The following is a 16,517-nucleotide window of genomic DNA, read 5'->3' on the forward strand; positions in this document are numbered from 1 at the left end:
TGGTCGGGCGGGGGCGGAGCGGGGCCGCGGCCTGCCCCTCCCGCGCCACGCGGCCGATCCCGCCTGCCCCTGCCCCTGCCTGCCCCTCCTGCCTGCCCCTGCCCGCCCCTGCCCCTCCCTGCCCCTGCCCCTCCTGCCTGCCCCTCCTGCCTGCCCCTGCCCCTGCCCCTCCCTGCCCCTCCTGCCTGCCCCTCCTGCCTGCCCCTGCCCCTCTGCCTGCGTGCGCTCGGCTGCCGTGAGCGCTGTGCCGGCCTCCCTGCGGCTGTAGCGGGCTGGGTTCGCCGCGGTTACCGCCCTCGGGGGAGCCACACTGCGCTGCCTGCCGGTCCTTTGCTTCACTGCGTGGAATGGTCTGAGTTGTGCGCTTAACCCACAGCCGACGCAGTCAGCAGGAGCATCTTCACCTGCGCCCCGTCCAAACTGGAATGGCGTCTGTCACCTCTGGGCGAAACGGGTCAGTGCCTCACCACCCTGAGTGAAAAACATTTCTTCCTTAGATCTAGTCTGGTTCTAAACCAACCGCTTCGTAGCTTAAAAACCATCACCCTTGTCCTGTTGCAAGATGCCCCGCGAAAAGATTGGCCTTGTCGCTCTGTAAAACCTGGAGGTCTGTGAAAAAGGCTCCCCAGAGGCTTTTGCACGCTGAACAGCCGCGGTTCTCTCAGCCTTTCTTCGTTGGGAAGGTGTTCTGGCCCTCTGATCATTTCTGTCCCCCTGTTCAGGACGTGCCCCAACAGATTCATGCCTTGGTTGTGCTGAAGGCTCGGAGCCGGTCACAGTGATCCAGGTGGAGTCTCACCAGAATGGAGTAGAAGTTGCAGCAACACCTTCCTCAACGTTAGACTCAGTTGTCTGGTTTCATCTGGATTCACTGAACCACAGAATCTTTCTAGGTTGGAAAAGACCTTTGAAATCACCATGTCAAACTGCCAACCCAACGCCTCCGTGTCCATTAAACCGTGACCCAAAGTGCCATGTCTACAACATGGTTTAGATACCTCTGGAGACAGTGACTCCACCACCTCCTTGGACCCCTCTGTCGGTAAAGAAGTTTTTCCTAATACCCAATCTAAACGTCCTGTGGTGCAGCTTTCCTCTGGTCCTGGCATTCAGTGGTTCTTAGACTTCTGCTTGAAGGATGTGCCACGTGCCACAGTACTGACTGGGGAGGGAAGTCACTGGAAACTTGAAGTGTCTCAGAGGCCAGGTCTTCATAGGTGGCATGGAAACAAGCAGCGGGAGGCTGCCTTGGGGAGGGCAAGGGGTATTCTGGTGCCTGGGAGCAGCTGATGAGTGTGGGTTAGTCACTGCCTTGGCCACTTACCTGCCTAGACAGCAACTTTTTTTGGTGGCTTGGAGGTGTTGCATGAAGCTTGAAACGTCATTTGGCTTGTTTTTGCAAAAGGAAAACTTGGAAGGAAAGAGAGACAAATCTGTAGGAAGTGAAGCTTGTGGAGTTTCATGTTTCTTAAAGCTGAAAATGCTGAATGAATAATTGCATGAAAATTTCACCTTTTCTTAAAAACTAATAATTCTTTGTATGGATGTCAAGAAAGATAAAAAGAGAAAGTTAAGGAGCTAAAACAAAGTTGTTTTAAAACATCGTGATTGGTTTAGATTCTAGGACCGAGAAATTTGGTTTAAAATGTTTTTTGTGTGTAGTGCTTGTCCCTTTTAAAAAGGTACACAATACTATGTTGCTCATTTCAGAATCATAGAATCAGCCAGGTTGGAAGAGCCCTCCAAGATTCTCCAGTCCAACCTAGCGCCCAGCCCCATCCAATCAACCAGGCCATGGCACTAAGTACCCCATCCAGGCTTTGCTTCAACACCTCCAGAGATGGCAACTCCACCACTTCTCTGGGCAGCCCATTCCAATGCCAGTCACTCTCTCTGAGAAGAACTTCCTCCTGGCATCCAGCCTGTACCCACCCTGGCACCACTTGAGACTGTCCCCTTGTTCGGTTGCTGGTTGCCTGGGAGAAGAGACCAACCCCACCTGGCTGCAGCCTCCCTTCAGGTAGTTGTAGACAGCAATGAGGTCACCCTTCTCTGGACGTGTTCCTCACGTACCTCACATCTCTCTTGAATTGAGGGTCCCAGAACTGGATGCAGCACTCAAGGTGTGACCTGACCAGTGCTGAGTACAGGGGAAGAATAACCTCCCTCGGCCTACTGGCCACACTGTGCCTGATCCAGGAGGGAGATTTGAAACATGAAAATAACCTAAGTGAACATAAGTGAATGTGGAAACTTTTAAGACTGTTGTAATTGATACTGAGCAGCTCAGACAGTTATTGAGTGATTTAATAATGATTGATGCTATTCTGAGTCAGGCATTCTTCATAACTTTCTGTGTCAGTTTTTCTGCTCTGGTGTCACAGTCCTCAACTGGACCTTCTCTGTTGTGTTTTATTTAATAGTAAAGCAGTTTAAAGCTTTGCAGTGGAAACTGAGTGAACCAGTCTACAATGTGACTGTTGCTGCTTCTGATTCTTTCAGAAGGAGGTGAAGATGCCACGAAGCCCAAGCAGTCTCCTGTTTTGTTATTGCAGTGCTCACCCTTATTGTTGATAGCAGGTCCATGTGAGCAAGGAGATGCTCTAGATCATTGCCACATTAACATGAAATTAGGAGACTTAAATGAAATGGTGAATTCCATCTTCCCAATTGCTTTCCTATTAAATTACTTAATTGTGATTACTATTTAATGAGCCACAGAAAAGGTGAATTCTCTAAATGAGTTTTCACTGATGGAAAGCCAAGCTGGTTTGCTTTTGAGTTACTTTGCTTTTATGAGCTGAGATTCATGATTAAAAGCAAAATAAATGGTGTTGTTTAGGATGGCTTAAGTTAACCTCATGGAGATGAAGCAATTTTTCATCGGTATTCGTATTTCCTGAACTGCTCCATTTGGAAATATGCATCACATTTAATTTTTTGGGGCTTTTATTATTTTTCTAAATCACCTGCAAATGAGGGGTTTGGTAGATGCAAATGATCTTGTTTCCACTGGGAGAGTGATCTCCATTTTGCTGAGTAATCTCTGTGCATACTTCAAGGAGTGGAATAGCCTGGTTCAGTTACTTAGCAACATTTCATGCTAACAGAAAGAAATTGGAAAGTGAAGCAGCAGCAATAAAAGCATTAGGCAGCAGAAAGGAGCTCATGACAATAATGGAGGCAGAAGTCAGAGTATTTTATAAGTAAAAACAAAATGGGAAAAGAACTTGCAATCCAGCAGCTCTAATCTTCCCAAAGAGCCAGTTGCTTGTAGTTTAATTTTTCAAGGAAGCTGCCAGCCTGTAAAGAAAAGCATTTAAAGCTTAGGCAAAAGCCTCATTGCCCTGAAATTGCACTTACTGTGCAATTTCCAGTCTAACACACAGTTAATCAGAAGTGAATTTTGAACTTTGCCTCGTTGTTTCCTAAATCTTTGTCATCAGTGCTACCAAAACAAGAGGCCATGCCACTGGTCTTCTTTCATTGCTTTTGCTACTCCCTCCAAATGATGAAAATACACATTTCGTGGTAGGATAACTATAGATGCACAAGAGAGCATCCTCCTTGCTGAAGTCTTGGCTGCTCTCAGAACCAACTCAGAAGTGGTGTAGCCAAGGACAGCCCTTTACCTCTGGGTACGGTGGAGAAAGTCTCTCAGCTGTGCTACGTGGAGCCATCCTGACCTGGCCTGACCTGCTGAGCTGGATCCTGAGCTAGACTTACCTGTAAGTTGACTTCCTGCCTTGACCTTGGACCAGCCCTGCCCCTTGCCTGGGATCTGACCACTTAGTTGAACCTGCCCGGTCTGCAGGGATGGAATGTTGTCAGACGAATTGCTCTCCAAAGACCATGGGGAACGGGAAGCCTTTATGAACAGAAACCTGAGTTCTGTGAAGAAATGGACTCAATTGAACACACAGCAGCATTTAGAATTTTAACATATAATAGTGCATTGAAAAAATATAGTTGTGGTTAAACTCCAGAGAAGCAACCTGAAAACCAGCATGTACCATATCTTGAAACAAATCTGTAGTTGAAAGCACTGAGACACCAAAAGAACTCACACTGCTCAGTGAGAGGTTGGATACTGCAGTTAACACATTCCCAGGGAGGCAAATGTGAGGTCCAAACTGGGTTTTGGAAAATAGGTCTTCCTTTTTCAAAAGGTCTAAGTTTTGCCTATATATAAAAGACATAACTAAGAAATGAAATGATCAGGTTTAGGAATTTGCTGTATGGGATGGTACTTCATGGCAGTTCAAGCTGCAAACTGTGGTAAGAAATTCCTTATAAAAGTGAGGTTCATGGTTTTGTACTTACAAAGGATGGGGGCAGATTTTCTATCTACTTGAAGCCTTTAATCAGGAAAAAAACCCAATTTTTAGAATGAGACTTCTTGCCCAGCTATTTTCACCATGCCTGTATGCATCCTTCCAAACAATCCATGTTTTTGGATCAGTGATTTCAGATATGTTCATAAGAGGAAGTGATTGCTGTGGCAATGGCTGAGGACATACTGTGCAATGATAAAATGGATTGAAACAGAAGACTTTGTTATAATAAATAAAATAGAGTCTTAAAAAAATCTCTAAATTAGAGTATGTCTAACTGTTTAGCAGAGAGAATCTCTTTGCTCTTCCTCTCTTTTTCTCAACTTTTCCCATAGGAAGAATTGGAACAAATAAATCTAATTCATTTTAAAGAGAAGCTTACTCAGTATATGAAGGGGATTTTGTGTTGTAGTTGAATCCATCTGTAGGGACATGAATGAAAATTGCTGGAGGTACCAGGAAAGTTAAGAAAAGTATTAAACTATTAATCTGTTGTTCTACAGTGTGATATGCATTGGTGTGTACTAAAATTCTCATCTGGAGGAGGTGGCTAACAGAACTGCTAGCTGCAAAGGGTAGTTTTCCAGAGGGAGACAGAGACAGAAAAAGTAAGGGATTTCCAGAGAAAAAAAGAAAGACAACTAGAAAGTATCTAGGAAAATGAGATATTGATTATTTTGGCTGAACCTGAGCAATTGGGTTACTTAGTGAGTAAGCTTATGAACAGTTTTATTGGTAAGGTGTTAGCACTTACGTGGAAACTAGGGGGGATTGGAGGGGTAGAGCAGAGCTGAAACAGGGCAAATACAGTGTGCATTAACAAAAACAAAAGTGGAAAAGAGATTTCCACTTGTAAAGGTAACTTCTGGTGCTCACACATTATCTTTAGTGAGCTGGGATGTGGGGTGAAGTGCTGTATGGTATATTGGTAGCTGATATGGAGTTGAAAGGATCTCTAAGAGTCTGGAAAGATATGCCAAGAATAAAAAATGACCTTGAAGAAGTGGTCTGAAAACCACAGGCGAAATTCCCAGCAGGCTTTCGTTTGTGTGTCTGCTCATAATTACTGTGGCTGCCCAGAGTGTGCTTCTATCTCATCAGTGATATTACTGCTATCGAATGCAACTGCATAAAGCCAAACCAAACTGCAGTTGCTGTCAGGAGCTGCCTTAACAGCACGAGCTGTAGCTGATCTAGCAGGAACAGCCTTTAGATAAACCTCCACAATTGGGAAAGAAAACAAAAGCCTTTTGAAGAGGAGAGAAGATTGTGACCTTTACTTAGCTTTTGCTTATTTGCCTGAAGCATTCTTAAGGAATAGTTGTGTTGGTCACCTTCTGTTATCTTGCTTAAGGCAGTGTGAGAACAGAATCGGGGTAATTTATCAAAATGGTGATGGAAGCCAGCAAACACATTTTAATCAAAGTGTTTCATCTGTATGAAATGCAGAGTCCTGACTTACAGTAATTCAAGGGTAAAAATATGTATTCTTGGTTAACACACTCAGTTACTGCACTTCAGCTCAGCGATGTCAGAGAAATAGAATGCTGCCTTCCTAAATGGACTGCTTCACATTTTCCTGCTGAAGTGAGCTGCAGACACGTAGTAAAGAAAGACAAAAGGACTTGTTCAATAAAACAAATGTCATCAAAGACCCTCCAAGTCAGTGTGCAGGCTGCAGTCACTTCTGAAACAGCTTCTTGCTACAGCTACTTCGATATGATGCCTGTGTTATTGCTCAAAGCTAGGAAGTCTCCCACTCTTGCTGGGGATTTTTCTCTAGTAAATGTTGTGTCTTGAGTTGAACAGCTTCATTTCCCGAGGTTTTGGTACTTTCGGTTTCCATGTCTGATGTCCTTGAGAAGAGGAGGCTGCAATGAGAAGAGGAGGAGATGAGGAAGTGAAAACAATCATTTCTGTCGAGGTTGGTAGCAGAATTAGGGGTTGGGATAATGACACATTGAACTCTGGAGCATTGCAAATTCTGCTGGCAAGTGTGTCTGCTCCTGTGGGACACAGGCTTTGCCCTGGTGCTCATTTTTTATGACAGATTAAGCACTGTGGTTTATGACTTAACCTCATTTTAAGATCCAAGACAAGAAGAAAATTGTCTGACTCTTTGACAAGACGTGATGTTTGAGCAGCTCTGGAGCTTTGAGTCCTTGAAGACCTTTGTGTATCAGGTTGGATTTTAATGGCTGCTTTCTTCAGGCTGTGTTATGGCTACCATTGATAGTGACAGACAGATCACAGAATCACAGAATCAACCAGGTTGGAAAAGATCTCTAGGAGCATCGGGTCCCACCTATCACCTAACCCATTTAATCAACTAAACCATGGCACTAAGTGCCTCACACAGCCTCCTTTTAAGCACCTCTAGGTATGGATAGATACAATTTTTGCTTTCATCCCTTTCAGGTGTCCTGTAATGACTTTAAACCCTCACATTTTCACTGTCTAAGGAGGTTCTGAGTTGTGATAGCTTTCTTGTAAAAGCCATTGTTCTATGATTCTAAGTAAGATATTTTGTATGTTCTGGAGTTTCCAATTGAAACAAAGCTCTGTATTTTCTGGAGCAGAGATTCCCAGCTTTGATTCCTTTTCCTTGTGTTTGACTAACAGTGGTTGAGACACAGTCATGAATGGAGATTGACTATCTGATGTCTGTAGCCTCGTGGAATGATTAGAAATGTATGAACTTCAGAATGGACAGGTGCAGGAATGGCATCTTCATTATTTTCTGTTTCCCTTTTTTCTAATCAGGGGCAAAAGTGCCATATTTTCCTATGTAGTTGCTCTTTCAGACTCAGCACTCACATCTTCACTGTTTGAGATTTGCCACTTTAGTTCTTGCATGTGGTTTATATAGAAGCAACTTCATATGTGCAGCTGCAGGTATAAACTTTGGAAATAAATTCAGTACCAGTCTAGAACTGAAAACAGCCAGGAAAGACCTGCACAAATTTCTGCTTTATTTTCTTGATGGTTCTACTTTTTTTTTCCTGCTTTGCCTTTGAAGAAGGAAGAAAATCAGCATTTTATTCGGAATCACAGGCAGATACCTGCGTAGGGCTTGGGACTATCCTACTGCACAGAGCAGAACTTCTTGGCAGTTTGTTTTTCCAGTTCCCAGCAAAATCTAGAACTATTAATTCTTAGTTTACATTTCTGAATGTGCTTATTGGAAACTTTGATTGTGATTTTATCCATATCTTAAATGTAAAATCTGTGAAAATGGATGGGAATTTTAAGGAAACATTTAAAGGTCTTCTTTGTGGCATATTTTGATGGAAAGAAGAGGGTCATAATTACAGCAAACATAATTCTTCTCAATAGCACACAGGGCTGGGAAACATGCAGATTTTGTTCGTTCATTATTTGAACACAAGCCATATGTGAAGAATGGAATCACCAAAAAAGCCTATTAAGATAAAAGAGACTTATTAGAGGAGGGGAACAACAGGGAAGTGAGCGGTACGTCTCTCCCGTTGGAAATCGGTGCTAGCAGATGCCAATGAGCAGCGTGAATAGCCTTGCTGGTACCACTGGTAATGCTGTTTAGAACCACATTTCGTAGCTAGGTGTGTAGTCGTCCCACCACCTAGCGGCAGCAATCAGGCATTTTTCTCCTGTAAGCACCTTGGTTGAATGATCACCTGTGTGTACCCAAAGGATTAACAAATAGCCTTAAGACTCTGAGAACACAAAATGAACAATATTTCCTTGTCGTGTCCCCCCCCACCCCAGCCTTCCTTTTCTTCTGCTTCTTCCTACCCTGACTTTCTGGGTTTCAGGCAGCATATGTCCCACACTGCCCCTTATTAACAAGCCAAAGGACTTGTATACATGCAGCAGACATCTGGGGGCTGGTGGCCTATCTCCTTTCAGCTGGCTTCTGGGTTCTGTGGAGACTTCTGTTCTTCCTAGTTGTGACCTGAGAAGAAGGATATTGTGGACCAGCATTGGCTGCCCTGGACCTGTGTCGCCCCCCCCAACTGTAGCCATTCTCTGCCCTTTTGAAGATCAGCTGTTTCACATCGAGGTTATCATATAGACTAGTATCCAATGACTGCATCCACACCAGAAAATCAATCTTAGGGCAAAATGGCATTCTTATACATATGCCATAACCTAAAAGATATCTCAGATATCACCAGAAAGACCTCTGCTGTGTGCCTCCTAGTATCTCCCAGAGGAAATGTTGGTTTAAAACATCCCATGGGATGCATTATCCACAGCGTGGATCTGGCACTGTGCCAGTTCTGGGTCTTCCAGCTGCTCTTGTCTAAAGATAATCTGAAGAAGAACTCCTGAGAATCCTTTACAGACAACAACCACCGTACAGGTTGTATGTGAGGGCAGCGTGTAGATCAAATGTACTCTCTCTAATGGTTCACCTTCCCCAAACTGAAGAATTCAGGTAATGGGGAGAATTAGCAGGTCACTCATTATCACTGGCAAGAAGTCTCTGGGATAAACTGGAATTTGAAGAAGTTGGTAAGGTAAAGAGGTACTCAGTTTATTTAAAGAAATTGCTAACTTGTGTGAAGATGTCTCAGTCAGATCCCTTATACTCTCTGGTTGTTACCAAGGTCCAGTTCTGTGATGCCAGCAGTTGTGGAGCTACTAATGCTGAAAGAAACTTTACCTAGGTGATACTAGCAGGACTGCACCCCATAGAGTTCTGTTCTTACATGCAAATCAGCATGCCTGTACTGTATCTCTGTACTAATAATTAATCGCTGTTGTTAACCTCTAGCCATGTATTAATTGTTCATCTTTGAGAGGCCGTAGTAGGTACTTATTGATCATTACACATCATTCTGATTTACCTCCCTGAAAGATGTAACAGTTTGTTGTTGCTAGATTAAAAAGTTAATCGCTTTCCTGTATGCATTTATATTAGGGAGATCATTTCCTGATTAAATTTGCTGAGAGTTTTAAACTGTGAATGCATGCCATGTGCTATTTTGGTGCCTCCATAGCATAGTTATATTTTATTCATTTAATTAAAGAAAGAATGTAAGGCAAGAAGTAATTTATAACTTAGATGCTTGATCTTTCAGCTCCAAAGCTGGGATCTGTACAAAATGTGCTTGGCATAGCAAAGGTAAGAAAGTCAAGGGGAAAGTGTTTTTTCATCCCTTAAAGCTGGACTGAGTTCTTACTCATCTGGATATGACTATTACTTATTCCTCTAGTAGTCACTTTTATGCCTGCTATGGAAATTATTTATCTATGTCTATAACAGGTATATTGTATTTATGTTCTTGTTTTTATAATCACAGCAAGCCTCTGAGTGAAGTTGATGTCACCACTGTTTCCTTTTCACAGCCTGTAATCTAACTCTTCTCACCAAAGTATCCCAGCTAGGCTCAAACTGGCACAACTTTTTAGTGCCTTTTTTTTGGGATAGTGTTCTGCAGTGTGTACATGCCTTGAGCATGGAGTAACACCAGGGTATAGATGTAGCCAAACCCTTCACAGCTTCCAACACTGCGAGAGTGCAATGGTCCCTGCAAACTGGCGGTTCTGGTGGTGGTAGAAGCATCTGATGAATTCTAGTAGCAGCAGCAGTTCAATGGCTGTAAAGCACTGAGTTCAGGGGATGGAAGTGCATTAGGTGAGTGCTGTGTACTTTCAGCCATCTCTCACAGCACAAGCCAGCATGCATCTCCTTTTCCTTGGATGAAATTGTCTTCTAGCAACGTCAACACAAATACTTGGCCGACAGAGAAACATATGGCTTGCAGAACTTCACTGACAAAGTGCTTCAGCAGAAAGCATGCCTTTTCATTTACCTCCCCAGTCAATGCTTAGAGCTGATCACAGCAACCAAGTGCCACTGCTGTGCCCCATGGAAGCAGAGCTAACTGTGTTAACAGTAATGTAAGCACATAGGGAGATTCACAGGACTTAGGAGACCTAGGAGTGTATATGTAATAGACATGAGCACTTGACAGACAAACAAGAGGGAAAAGTTCCACATTTCTTGAATCTTAATCTTTTCAGAATACTCTCTTTTGGCTCATGTGCTCCTTCATGTATCACTGAGCTCCAAAAGCTTTAGATACTGCACAAAGCAGGCGACAATAAACTGAGAATGCAGTCCTGATCTCGCTGAAATCAGTGGCAAGACTCTAGAGCACCAGAGTGAGCCAAAATGTCTCTTTTAATCACTCAATCATATGGGGAAAAAATGACTTAAAGAAAACCAAAAATCCTTTCTGCTTTCTTTGTAAGTATTACAGGGAAATGCTACAACTAGATTGTTATTCTCCAGCTACTTGCCATTATGATGAATTTTTGGGTTGTATTGTGCTTTGGGGTTCCAGGTCTGAAGAGATTGTGTTGGCAGCTTTGCTGTATCTTCACTTTAATCAAGTATGTAATCAAATTACCCTTCCTCTCCAGCATTCTGTAGATGTCTCTTGAAATGATTAGAAGAGATTTAGAGGATACTATATGCCCTCAGTGAGCACATAACTTGAAAATCTCATTACTGCTCATGAGGAATATTCCGAAAAGGGCTATTTAAATGGCAGGCTCAAGTCCAAATTTGGACACTTAGAAATTCTTCCCAGATGTCATGAGAGTGAGGTAAAGTAGAATTCTCCTCGTCTGACTTTAGCCATCTCAGTATGGTTTAGATGGCTCCACCAGAGCTTGCTACTGGTAGTGGATCTGTGCTCAGGGGAGGAAGGGTGAAATAGCCAATTTTAAGGCACGTTAGTTATTTGACCTGTTTTACACTTGTTCTTTAGGAGGAGAGTACTCGTTCCCTAGGAGTGCCTGTTTCTTTCCCATGGCTGGAGAGGGAATCTAAAAGGTACATGTCTACACTGTAAAATGGCCATTTAGGTGAGATTCACTCCCTCTGTAATCACTTCTCATTTTCCTGCAGGGTGTCCCATATTCCTTCCAGCTTTGGGGGAGCACTTTCAGTTGCCACCATAGTTCCAAATTGCTGTAGTGTAAGTAAGTGGCCCAGCAGAATGGAAATGGAAGCACTGATTCCCATTAGCTGACCTTGGAGAAGCTGCGTAGCAGCCGTGGTAGAAGCTTTATTGCCAATGGTCAGTAAGGTGAATAGAATGGATACGGAGAAGAATCAGACTAAAGATCAGGGGAGACTTGCAAATATGTGCTTAACCTCATAAAAGGTGAAAACTCGGCCTTTAAATACACCACTGTTGTTTTGACACTAGATGGCAACAGCATCCATTAGAAATAGTGGATTCTCAAACAGTAAAAAGGAACATTCCTCGAGGAACTGAATGATGGATTTTGCATGGGAATAGAAAAAAATGCGGCATGTTTAGAGTAGATCTGTTTCTGCTGTCACAGTATAGAACCCAGAGAAAGTCATCTAAGTCTAATAGAAAACCTCGGAATTACTCTCAGGTAGAATCTACCCTCCTAGGAAAGAGTATTGATTAGGGGTTCGTCAGTGGAAAGAGAGGCTGGATGCAGCTCTTACTGACTGGACCTGAAGGTCCAAAACTCCACCCCTTTGGTCCTCAGCTTGCTAACAAACCGGTGTGTGCATGGAGCTCAAGAGCAGTTTGGATTCGTGATCAAACACATCTGCAGTACTTAGGAATCAAGCTTTTATTTCCAGCTGTGCAGCAGGGTAGCAGAGACTCCGTGCTGTGGGACTCATCAAACTGGAAAAGAAAAAGCCCAAAAGACTGCAGAGAGATGACATTGCAATGTTGGTTTGGGAGGAGAGACCACAGCTGTGGTCTAAACCTGCTAGCTTGGTTTGTGTCATTAGCCAGTGCAGAGGAACAAAAGGATGTGGGGTTTTTTTATGCTCCTTTTTCTTCCCTTGTGTACTTGAGGTACTATGCTGGGGACAGAACATGGATATATGCCAAAGGTCCCTACTGTGCAGGCAGTGCAACACTGAAACAGGTTGCTTGCTGAGGTGGTGGAGGCCCCATCCCTGGAGACATGCGAGGTCTGCACAACCTGATCTAGTTGGCATGTCCCTGCTTACTGCAGGGTGGTCCTTAGGGAAACTTCCTTAACCCTCACTACTTGTTGGTTTAGGACAATAGTTCTGAATGTATCTTCCTCACTGAGGTGATCTTTAGGATAAACATCTCCTTCACCATCAGACCCAGTACAGTCTCATTTGAATCTCTCAGGTCCCAAATAGTATAACTTACAAAGCATCCCATAGCTGTCAGCATCCTGTGAGTGATTAGTCATTCTTTCTGCAGTACCATAGTGCTGTTTATACAGTAAATGAAAAGGTGTGACCTTTAAAGAATAGAAAAATGGACTGTTTGAGGGTTAAAACAATGTAGAGCCAATAGCCCAGACTCTTCAGAAATAGATCTTTTTCATACTGCTGCCATTTAGAAAGGGAAAAGCCCAACACAACAACCAACTCCTTTCTTTTGTAGAATGTTCTTCTGGGCTGTGGAGCTGCCCTTTTAAAGTTGCTACTATTTGGAAAGAAAATCATATCCCATTTATTTTGCAGACTATTCTCCTGGGCTGTGGATGAGTTTACTACAAAACAAGGAGGACATTGACTGGATTAATATGCCACAGAGTTTTCTACACAACTGAAATCACAGCAGGACTCCTGGCATCACAATAAAAGCATCTAAAGAAATCCTGTTTTGGAAAGCAGAGTGAGAATTACCTGCTTTTTTGGGGTATAAAATCATACAGAAGAATAGAGGTTTGGTATCTGGGCCAACTTTTGACCCAGTCTGGAAGGTTCAAAATGCACAGGATAACTGGTGGTTCTAATGTGACTTAGAGCAGAGGTATGTCCTAAGGGAAATATTTTTGGAGAAGAGAAACAATGACCTTTCTTTACTGTTAGGTGAATAAGGTAACTTCATATTTCACAGATGCAGAGTATGAGGCAGAAAGATTAAGTGAACAGCTCAAGGCTATAAAGAAAATTTTGTATCAGAGCCCAGATCAGAAGGGAGGAACTGCTGACTCCCAAAGCTATGCTAAGATGCCTCTCTCTGTTAAAATAGGCCTATGAATCATTCCACAAGCCAACAGTAATGCTTTATGAGTCTCAGCGCTGCAGATGCTATTAGTACTGTTGGGAAGAAAAGGACTTCTTATCAATGTGCAGCAATAACCATTCTTAACTCTCCCAAGCATTTATTCATATTCAGAGCACTCACAGTCTAAGCCTAGGCAAACACACGGCATGCCAGCTCTGCCTTTCCAGCTCTGTCCTTGGGCTTGCCTTTATCTAAAAAGCCTGACTGTTTTTCTGGTTTTCATGGCCTGTAAAAATGACTTTGCAGTCATAGCCACTCCTTGACAGTGCCTTTCCATCCATCCTTGGGAGGTATTTGTAAGATGTCATGAACTTCTTGGTGGCCACAATGCACAGAGAAAGAAAGAACCTCCAAAACCCAAATACCTAATGTGAGCCTTGGTATTCCATGACTTATCTTCCCTGGATTCCGAATGGTAATACCTGCTTATTATACAGCCATGGCCCTCCCCTGCCTGTGTTGTTAATGGCCAGCCTGGACCCTGGCAGTTTGCTTTTCTTCTACAAGCCAGCAGTCTCCCAGCGGGTGCCTGGGCATAGTCTGATTAGCACAGAGCAAAGAGCCAGCCAGGCTGCAGCCCTTCTCTTTCGGCCTGGAGGAAGTGTGGCAGTGAGTCTCCAAACTGTGGTGCGATGCTTCACCAGCGAGCGCTGGAGAAGTGTCTCTGGCGCCTGTCACCTGCTAACGCTCTGTAAGCAGGTGTGGCGTGGGTGTCCTGACAGAGTGCACCTACCAAGGCAGCCTAGGTGTGCAGAGTCACGCCTTTCCTGCTTTTTGCTTGGCAATTTGCCATGAAAACAAAGCAATTTTTAACTAAGAATGAAGTGAAAGAGAGTTGTCTTCTCAAGGTATAAAGTTCTCATATCTTCGTGACACATTCCGAGCTGTTTGGCTTAGTACAGGACAAAGGAGCATTTAGCACTTTCATCAAGCTTCCAGCTCTTAAGAAAGGCAGAAACCAAGAACACAGTGATCGTAAGCTGAAGATGAGGCAGCAGTGTGCCCAGGTGGCCAAGAGAGCCAATGGCATCCTGGCCTGCATCAGGAACAGTGTGGCCAGTAGGACAAGGGAGGTTATTCTTCCCCTGTACTCAGCACTGGTCAGGCCACATCTTGAGTGCTGTGTCCAGTTCTGGGCCCTTCAATTCAAGAAGGATGTTGAGGTGCTGGAACATGTCCAGAGAAGGGCAACAAAGCTGGTGAGGGGCCTGGAGCACAAATCCTATGAGGAGAGGTTGAGGGAGCTGGGCCTGTTTAGCCTGGAGAAGAGGAGGCTCAGGGGTGATCTTATTACTGTCTACAACTACCTGAAAGGGCATTGTAGCCAGGTGGGGGGTGGCCTCTTCTCCCAGGCAACCAGCAATAGAACAAGGGGACACAGTCTCAAGTTGTGCCAGGGTAGGTATAGGCTGGATATTAGGAAGAAGTTCTTCACAGAGAGAGTGATTTGCCATTGGAATGGGCTGCCCAGGGAGGTGGTGGAGGCACCGTCCCTGGGGGTCTTCAAGAAAAGCCTGGATGAGGCACTTAGTGCCATGGTGTAGTTGATTGGTTAGGGCTGGGTGCTAGGTTGGACTGGGTGATCTTGGAGGTCCCTTCCAACCTGGTTGATTCTATGTAAATCTATGTAAATCTGTAAAACCTTTAAGAGAGAGCCTGGAAACATGGGGGAATTGTGGAGGAGAAAAAGAGAGAAAACAATTACTGGGAGGCTGGAAGCAAAAACTGTAAGCAGAAGATTCAGTTGCCTTTACTTTGAGAGTCTCCTTCAGTGTTCTGCCTTGATTTGATCCTCTGCACAGCTTGGGAAGAGCTGCAATTAAACATTGTGATAATTCAGACCTGCAGCGGAGCTCAGCGATGTTAAACACACGGTGTGGAAGCAGGTATGTCACTCTGCTGGCACTGCTTTTGTTATTCCAGACAATATTTGGTACAACTAAAGCTCTTTCCCTTGACAGCCCCAGCACTAAAGCAAGTTGATCATTGCAGGTTTATAATCATACACTCTGATAAACAGGATTGCTTTGGTGCTCAATCTATGGTTTCATATTCATACATCCAAGCTATTCCATTCAGGAAAAATCCTAAATCCCCTTGAAAGGAAACTTTACTCCCTTTCTAGCTCTTGCATCATCAGCCACATGAAAAAAGCAGGTTGGTGATGTGGTTTTGTCCATGCTGCTTGCACTGCTCAGGTGTTGCTTACTGTAGCTGTCAGTGTGTAGCAGAGTGTTTTCAGAGCATTTCTCTGAAGCTTCTCAGACAGAGAAGCCAAAAGAGATTAGACACAACCACAGTAAGATTTCCCTTGGAGCAGGCTGCGAGACCTACTTATTTGCTAAAGGTTTCCTACTATTACAGGTAAAGAAGAGGAAAGCAAAAAAGGAAGCTGTGTTTCTTTCTGTAAGAGGTGGATCAGGAGCCAAGTCTCTGGTGAACTTGATTTGTAGAAGTCAGTGGACGCTAAGTAGCTTGTGCCCTACAGAAAAGTGTGGGAAGAAAAGATGGGGTAACCTAAATAACATTGACTGGGGAGTATGTGAATTACCCATCTTCATTTTCACAGTTTCCACTGTCATAGGCTTGAGTCCATTTCCTTCTGTGTTTTTGTGTTTTCCTCTTGACTTTTAAATGAAATTGGCAATTAAGAAAACTTCCTGCTTCTGCTGGCATGTATGCAAGGGTGCTGAGACATGGAGAGTTTAGACAGTTGTGGAGCAGGATAGTAGTGAAACTACTCTCTATTACCCATTAAGCTGTTAAATATCACCATTTTATTTCTGCAGTCCTAAGTCCAAGAGAAGGATCTCATCTGTATGTGCCTGCATGAAAATTCAGGAGCTGCAAAATTCCATTTCTGGTCAGTACTTCCTACCTTTTTCCAGAGTTAAAAACAGAAAATGAAAATTAGAGCAAACAACAAATGATAGTGCAGGTAGAGCTCGGTCGTGCTTGGTTCACAGGCAGCAGCGTGGGCACTGCAGGCAGCAAAATGTACCTTAACTCCCTGCTGCTTCTTCAGTTAATTCAGGAAAAAAATCCTGTGTCAGGCCTTTGCTTCCTGCAAGTTCAGTGGTTAGAAGAGGTTTTGCTTTCCTCAGGAGCAGAAAAGGACTTCACTAAACCGAAATTTCCT

At 43.7% G+C, this 16,517-nt stretch overlaps 1 long non-coding RNA gene across 2 annotated transcripts; it reads left to right on the forward strand.

Moving 5' to 3' along the window:
* The first annotated feature begins 212 nt into the window (after positions 1-212).
* LOC135176688 (uncharacterized) lies at positions 213-12,953 on the forward strand. 2 transcript variants are annotated; one of them, XR_010302776.1, is made up of 4 exons: positions 213-454; positions 9,401-9,444; positions 11,099-11,163; positions 12,829-12,953. It is a non-coding gene; the product is annotated as an uncharacterized LOC135176688 (long non-coding RNA). The 2 variants fall into 2 exon arrangements; XR_010302777.1 differs by lacking the exon at positions 9,401-9,444.
* The last annotated feature ends 3,564 nt before the right edge of the window (positions 12,954-16,517 follow it).

Source organism: Pogoniulus pusillus, chromosome 7 (assembly GCF_015220805.1).
Source record: "Pogoniulus pusillus isolate bPogPus1 chromosome 7, bPogPus1.pri, whole genome shotgun sequence".
In the NCBI taxonomy this organism is placed as follows: domain Eukaryota; kingdom Metazoa; phylum Chordata; class Aves; order Piciformes; family Lybiidae; genus Pogoniulus; species Pogoniulus pusillus.